This window comes from Physeter macrocephalus, chromosome 7 (genome assembly GCF_002837175.3).
Source record: "Physeter macrocephalus isolate SW-GA chromosome 7, ASM283717v5, whole genome shotgun sequence".
Taxonomy (NCBI): Eukaryota; Metazoa; Chordata; class Mammalia; order Artiodactyla; family Physeteridae; genus Physeter; species Physeter macrocephalus.
In genome coordinates, this window is record NC_041220.1 from 132397437 (window position 1) to 132405600 (window position 8164).

General features: G+C 36.6%; 1 protein-coding gene across 1 annotated transcript in view; it reads left to right on the plus strand.

The window, feature by feature from the left end:
• C7H4orf33 (chromosome 7 C4orf33 homolog) overlaps positions 1 to 1344 on the plus strand; it is a 75076-nt gene extending 73732 nt beyond the window's left edge. The window contains exon 14 of the transcript XR_008617918.1: positions 742 to 1344. The gene's annotated coding sequence lies outside the window, so the exon portion shown is untranslated. The remainder of the gene's footprint in view (positions 1 to 741) is intronic.
• Positions 1345 to 8164: the final 6820 nt, after the last annotated feature.

Below are 8164 nucleotides of genomic sequence, written 5' to 3' on the forward strand. Positions count from 1 at the left end.
CATCAACAGACGAATGGATAAAGATGTGGTACATATATACAATGGAATATTACTCAGCCATAAAAAGAATGAAATTGGGTCATTTGTAGATACGTGGATGGACCTAGAGACTGTCATACAGAGTGAAGTAAGTCAGAAAGAGAAGAACAAATATCGTATATTGACACATATATGTGGAATCTAAAAAAATGGTACAGATGAACCAGTTTGCAAGGCAGAAATAGAGACACAGATGTAGAGAACAAACGTATGGATACCAAAAGGGGAAAGCAGGGGTGGTGGGGAGTTGCTGGTGGGATGAATTGGGAGATTGGGATTGACATATATACACTAATATGTATAAAATTTATAACTAATAAGAACCTACTGTATAAAAAAATTAAATCAAATTAAAAAATAGAAATAGAGCGGCAAATTTAGATGAAATTTCGAGTTATGGACAATGTTTAGCACATCTTTAATTGTAGGTTTTTTTAAAGTTGAAGAAATTTATTTACCCTACACAGATGGAGAAAGACAAACCTCTTCCTTTACACTGTGTAAATGTAAGTGTTCTTGTCCCCACTGTCACTCATTCTTCAGTCTGTTAAGTAGCCTGCAGCTTTTCTGAGAATGAGCTACTGGAAAATCACAAAGAAGATTATATAAAAATTAAAATTGGATGACATTTTAATTTGAAAATGCCCAAACTATCAGCCTAATTTCAACTCTATCATTATGATTCTCTTTCTGTTCACTTAGGCACAGACAGCACTTGATCCTACTGCTCTCCAACAGGGATTCATTTACAGTGAGTACTATACATCTTTACTCAGTCAAATCAACCTTTGTTTTACAGTGACCATATTTTAAAATGCAGGTTGACATGATTTTGGACATTTGAATATTTACATACTTGTTTAACCTTTATTTTCTTCTCAAAGTTCAAGGAAAAGGAAGCAAATAAAAGGGTTCAAGGGCTTGAGTAGGGCTGAAGTGCATGAGGCCAATATATATACATTTGATGTATCACCGGTATGGCTGGTTTATGGGCGGATTATTAATATTGCTTGTTGTTTTACGTGTGCTCTTGCACATTGGATTTAATAATGATAACTACAATTCTGGGATTAAAGTTTCTCCTCAGTTCTCTAAAAAGGAGCAGCAGAGAATACTGTGTATTTAGTTGGAAAATCTTTAAAATACCAAGGACACTTTCAACAATGAGGAAGGAGAAATTTTTTTTAAAGTGAAAAAACTTCAAAATAACTGAAAAGTACAGAAAATAATGACACCCACCACTGAGATTTAACATTCCCCACCTAGATTTAACAGATATTAAAAAATAAATCCTTATAGACACAGCCAATAACTATTTCTTATCCCTTATGCTTCCTCTCTTGTCTCCTCTTCCCACCTTTTCCAGTTTTTTCAACTTTCAGTATTCTAAAGTTGGTTTGTAACATTTCCATAGTGTTTTCTTGCCTTTTTAAACATGTGTGTATCCATAAAAACAGTTTTTAAAATATTTTAAAAGTTTACAAAATTGTATATTCTTCTTAATAAATTGGGAAGAGCCATTAATTAAGATGTTTTTGTAAAGAGAATCAAGGGCAGGTATAGATATAGATATAGATATATGGCAAAAGTCAAATATTTTCTAAATTCATGTATTTTGCAATTGTTCACACATTTTATTCTAATATGTAAAATTGATATGTTCCGCAATTGGTGGACAATCAGGTTGTGTCCCTAGATTTTTTTAAAAATAAATTTATTTTTGTATTTATCTATGGCTGCGTTGGGTCTTCGTTGCTGTGTGTGGGCTTTCTCTGGTTGTGGCGAGTGGTGGGCTCTACTCTTCACTGTGGTGCGCGGGCTTCTCATTGCATTGGCTTCTCTTGTGGCAGAGCACACGCTCTAGGCGTGTGGGTGTCAGTAGCTGCAGCACACCTGGGCTCAGTAGTTGTGGTGCACGGGCTTCTCATTGCAGTGGCTTCTCTTGTGGCAGAGCACACGCTCTAGGCGTGTGGGCGTCAGTAGCTGCAGCACGCCTGGGCTCAGTAGTTGTGGTGCACGGGATTAGTTGCTTCACGGCATGCGGGATCTTCCCCGACCAGGGATTGAACCCGTGTCCCCTGCATTGGCAGGCGGATTCTTAACCACTGCTCCACCAGGGAAGTCACTCAGTAGATTTTTAAACCATGTGCATTTTACAAATAATTTTTTTAATGATAAAATGTTGCTGTGTGTGGGCTTTCTCTGGTTGTGGCGAGTGGTGGGCTCTACTCTTCACTGTGGTGCGCGGGCTTCTCATTGCAGTGGCTTCTCTTGTGGCAGAGCACACGCTCTAGGCGTGTGGGTGTCAGTAGCTGCAGCACACCTGGGCTCAGTAGTTGTGGTGCACGGGCTTCTCATTGCAGTGGCTTCTCTTGTGGCAGAGCACACGCTCTAGGCGTGTGGGTGTCAGTAGCTGCAGCACGCCTGGGTAGTTATGGTGCACGGGATTAGTTGCTTCACGGCATGTGGGATCTTCCCCGACCAGGGATTGAACCCGTTTCCCCTGCATTGGCAGGCGGATTCTTAACCACTGCTCCACCAGGGAAGTCACTCAGTAGATTTTTAAACCATGTGCATTTTACAAATAATTTTTTTAATGATAAAATTGCTTTTAAAAAAAAAAATCTAGGCCTGTGCTCTAGAGCCCACGAGCCACAACTACTGAAGCCCATGCGCCTAGAGCCCGTGCTCCACAACAAGAGAATCCACCGCAATGAGAAGCCCGCACACCGCAATGAAGAGTAGCCCCCGCTGGCTGCAGCTAGAGAAATCCCGCGCACAGCAACGAAGACCCGATGCAGCCAAAAATAAAATAAATAAAAGACATAAATTTAAAAAAAACTACTGAAAGGCTTATAGGACTGAATACAATATACCTTTGGCCCATTATTCCTCCCTCCGGTCTTGTTTCATGGACAACTGCTTTCAACAGTTTTAGCTGCCTTTTCTAGTTTTCATATTTAAAATACTTGGTGTGTGTTTTGGTAATTCTTTTTAATCATTAAGAAAAGACACAGTAGAAGATGTATCTCTTTTTCTAATAGAAATACATTCAGACATAAACTTTTTGTTGTCAAGGATATCTCAGTCAAAGAGTGTGTGCTAAGAAGGTCAAGATTAAAGGTTTGATGTATATGTTGGCCAGTTAGTCTCTGTGTGGTCCATGACTGTAGATTACAATCCTAACTTTTGTCATGACAGCTTTTCACATGTGTATTCTTTCGGTTTGAAACTTCTCAGAAAATAGGGAAGCAAGGAAAAAACCAGAAGTCTGTTGTAAAATTGCTGACAGTGGTAGAAATATAGGACTTAGGAGCTGAAATAATGACCTGTCTATAAAAAGTGTAACACGCTATTGAGGAGTTCTCTTCCAGCTCTAGAAACAAAATTCTTAGCAAAGGACCATACCCACTGTACGGACAGTGGCCTTATCACTGGAGTTTACAAAGAATTGCTCACTCTATTAGGATGGCTTGTTTTACTTTGTTTTGTTATTTAAATTTTGGAGCAAGGGGAAATAAAAAGTGGTTCAAGATCTCTTGGCTATTTTATTTAAGAAAAAGTCATGGAAGACTTTTTGAATTGGAGGACATTTGCATTATTGATCTTACATTGTAAAATATTTCCAAGACTGTTATTTAAAAGTGGTAGTGAGTAGAAAAATTTATAAAGACTAAGGGTTAGCAATTAAAAAAAGTAAAAAGTAGGAAAGAAGATAATTTTTTTTTAATGGTAAGAGAATAATTTGTTATCGGTCATTTGTTTCCCTCAGAACCATGCCCAGATATAGCCCTATGTTTTTTAAAAATATTATTTTGTTGTGGTAAGAACAAAAAACATGAGATCTACCCTCTTAAATTTTTAAGTGTATAATACAACCTACAGTGTTGACTGTAGGTACAGTGTTGTACTGCAGACCCCTAGAGCTTATTCATTTTGCTAAATTAAAACTTTATGCTTATTAATTAGTAATTCGCCATTTCACATTCCTCCCGCCCCTGGATTTTACTCTTTGATTCTATGAAGTTGACTATTTTAGATACTTCATGTAAATGAAATCATACTACGTTTGTCTTTCTGTGACTGGCTTATTATTTCACTTAGCATAATGTCCTCAAGATTCATCCATGTTGTAACATATTGCAGAATTTCCTTCTTTTTAAAAGTCCGAATAGTATTTCACTGTATGTATATACTACATTTTCTTTATTCATTCATGGCGGGGAATAATCTTAAGAGAACTAGCAAGACATACTAAAGATTGACTTATCTGTTGAATTTTCTTAGATCAGCACTGTCCAATAGAAATTTCTGTGATGTTGGAAAATGTGCTGCATATGCTCTGCCCTAAATGGTAGCCACTAGCCACACGAAATGTGGCTATTGCAACTGAGAAACTAAATTTTAACTTTATATAATTTTAATTAATTCAAATTTAAGTTTAAATTGCCAAGTGTGGCTAATGGCTACAGTATTGAACAGTGAAGTTCTAGAGAAAGTATCACATAGACAGAGGTATGACATCTCTTTTCTTTTCTTTTTCTTATTTTTTAATAAGTGGCAGAGTGACATTCAAACCCACTCTGGCTCTAGAACTCTTTTTTAAAAAATTAATTTGTTTATTTTTGGCTGGCCTTAGGTCTTCCTTGCTGCGCATGGGTTTTCTCTAGTTGCGGTGAACGGGGGCTACTCTTCATTGCAGTGCACGGGCTTCTCATTGCGGTGGCTTCTCTTGTTGTGGAGCAGGGCTCTAGGCGCATGGGCTTCAGTAGTTGTGGCACGAGGCACAGTAGTTGTGGCTCGCGGGCTCTAGAGTGCAGGCTCAGTAGTTGTGGTACACGGGCTTAGTTGCTCTGTGGCATGTGGGATCTTCCTGGACCGGGGACAGAATCCATGTCCCCTGCATTGGCAGGCGGATTCTTAACCACTGCTCCACCAGGAAAGTCCCCTCTTTTATTTTAAATGTAATTGTGCTTTTTGATCTTTAATGTATTTGAGAAGACATGAATATAGCTAGCATTCCAATTGTGAAAGTAAAAAGGAGAGAAAAGTTATAAAAAGAATGTTTAGAAAAACCGATCTATGTATTGTTTGAGAACTACTTAGTATAAAACATGCTGCTGGTTTAATACTATTAAATTACATATATATGTGCATAAATATATAAAATATGATAAAAATAAAAATTTAACATATTCACACTAAGCTACATAATATAAAGCTACCTAATATATATACTTCTAATTTAATGCCATTAAATTGTGTGTTTATATACTTATGTTATAGATATATGATATATATTATATCTGACAGAAAAGAATATATGTACTAAGATCAACTCTAGAAGATGTGGGTATCATAATATTAATGAAAATTAAGGGTAATTTGAAATTTTGGTGGTCTTATGCACATTTATGCTATCTACCAATAAAGAAGAATTCAGAGTAATTAAGATAGAGGAAAAAACAAGGGAGAGTGGCGGAGGGAAAGACCCATTAAAACAACTTGGGTCTCTTGCAAGACAGAATACTGCTTGTTAAAGTGTGAAGAGAGGATAGAAGAAGGAACAAAACAATTCTTGAAATCTGTCCTTTTGAATATTTTGAGTTAGGATGAACCAGAATTGATAGAGGCCTGCTTTCACTAATGAGAATTTAATTGTTTTGTGCAATGTTCCAATAATGAAAATACATTAATTGACAAATGATATTCTTATAAAGTAAGACTAAAAGGATTGAGATAGAATTTTCTACAAGGTAAATGATGAACATTGGAGTCAAATGGACATGGGTACAAACTCCAAGCCAGCTCTGTTGCTTAGTTGCTTTGTGACTTTGGATGAGTGACCTAACCTTCCTGACACTCAGTTTCCTTTATCTGTGAATTGGAGAGAATAAAAACAATCACTTCAAAGGTTTTTAGAGATGATGAAATGAGACAATGAATGTCAAGCAGTATATTAAAAGTTTAATACATAGAATAAGTCTTCAAATTGTAGTTAATATTAACTATTGATGAAAATGTTAAAAGAAATATAAATTAAAAGAAACAGCATTTCAAATTCCATGTGGTGCATTTCAAGTATGGTGATGAAAATATAACTTAGCAAATACTTGTGAAAAAGAGATACTATCCAAATACAGATGAATGGAGGTATGGAAAATTCCTGAGGGAAAAGTGTGAAATTCATGAATTTGAAGTAAGGAGGTTATTAGAGAAGATGTGAAAATTTTATTATAATTTTAAAATCTCAGGAGGAAGGTTATGGAAATGGAGAAAATGGTGCTTTAAAAAAAGAAGATTTATGGAGTGGGAAGGAAGCCTGAGTTGATAGGAAGTAGAAATGGAGAAAGTGCTTGGTTGTAGAATGCACACATGTTTTTAGGCTTTCTGGGAACAAGGCAAGGGAAATAATCCATCATGATCACTGAGGTCCTACATACAAAAGGGATAAACTCCATAAAAGAGCTATCTGAAGGCTATTTTCATACACTATAATATCCCAGTAATGAAAGAAGAAATTTTTAAGAAGTGGCAGGAAATCAGAAATCAGTAAGACACATGTATGCTTTATATCTACTATATAAAGCACTTTCTCCTAATTCATCTCCATAGTGTTCTCTTAAATCTTTTCTTGTTTGATTTCTAATAGGAAAACTCTACACTTGCAGCCCCTTTTTCTTACATGTGTTTATTTCTCAGAATCTTGTATTTTGGTTTTTGTGTGTTGGAGTTACCTTGGTCAACAGATTTAATGGAATTTTCTCATTCTTCCTGATTTCTATGCAGCATGTGACATTGATGATCATTTCTTTCTTCTTGAGATTCTTTTCAGACTCCTCCTAGTTCTCTGATTAGTCCTTTCTGATCTCATTATTTTCTTTTTTCTGGCCCTCCAAATATGTCTTCTCTTTGTTTCTGCTGTTAGGTCTCTTGTTTTTACATCCCCACTGTGACCATCTGATCCTCTTCCATGCCTTCAACCTTAATTTCTGTTCAGATTTCTCAAACATCTATATAACTGGGCCTAAGTTTTCTCCAGAGCGTTAGTCCTACATTCCTAGTAATGTTTACTGCGTATCTGCATCTGGGTATCCTGACAGCAACTCAGACTTAACATTACTGAAACTAACTTATCAATTTCCACGTCTTGGTTGTGCACCTCTATCTCAAGTTGCACCATTATTTTCTAAATCAGGCAGACAAGAAACTTCTGCCATCTTTGATTGTTCCACCTCTGTTACCTGTTATATACAACCAGTTGCCATGCCTTGTAACTTTGCGGAGTTTTGCTATGCAGCCGTCTGTGAAGTAGTGTGAATGACCACTGAATGGAATCACTATATATTGAACCAAACGTTACAAATAGTGATTAGAAGGTCCATTAGAACCCTAGGCATTCCCTGATAGTAGGTCAGTCATGTGAGGGAATGAGTATTGGAAATAAATCCTGGCTGGACCGTTAAAGTAGGAAGTTATGGAAGATGGAGAGAGCAAAGGGCCATGGGCCCAGGAAACTAGGCATTCACATAATCTCCAACCTCTTGACAAATGCAGTGCTTGAGCCATGCCTCGCAGAACAGGTTCCTCTGCAAAGCTTTGTTAGAGTTCTGTGAATAGCAATGTCTGTGTAAACATCTCTGAATATCCTAACAGATTCTCAGTGCTATTTGGATATGAATAGGACAAGAGAAAAACATTTAGTTAAAAATTACAGATATGATTTCTTTAATTTTCTTTTTTTCCCCACTATAGAACATTTGAAAGGAAGTGATTTGAAAAGCAAGCTGGGACTTTGTGATTGGCCCAAATAAAGTATAGTGTAGTGTTGTATTTTGTCACCTTCCTGCTTTAAATAAATAGAGGCTACATTTTGTCACCTGTTTTCCTAAACCACAATACCTGGCATCTCAGGGTTACATTTTGGTCATTTGTTTATTTTTTGAACTCCCTTCCCTTCTCAAGTGGGTTAATAACAATGTAGCAATGCCCATTTATGCAGTATCTTTTTTTTTTTAAGTGAAGCAAATGGATTTTTGCATCTTGCCTTACTGACAAGTTTGCAAATTACCAGCCTTTGCTCTCTTTTCTCCCTCCCAATTTTTCATGGTGGTAATTAAGGACT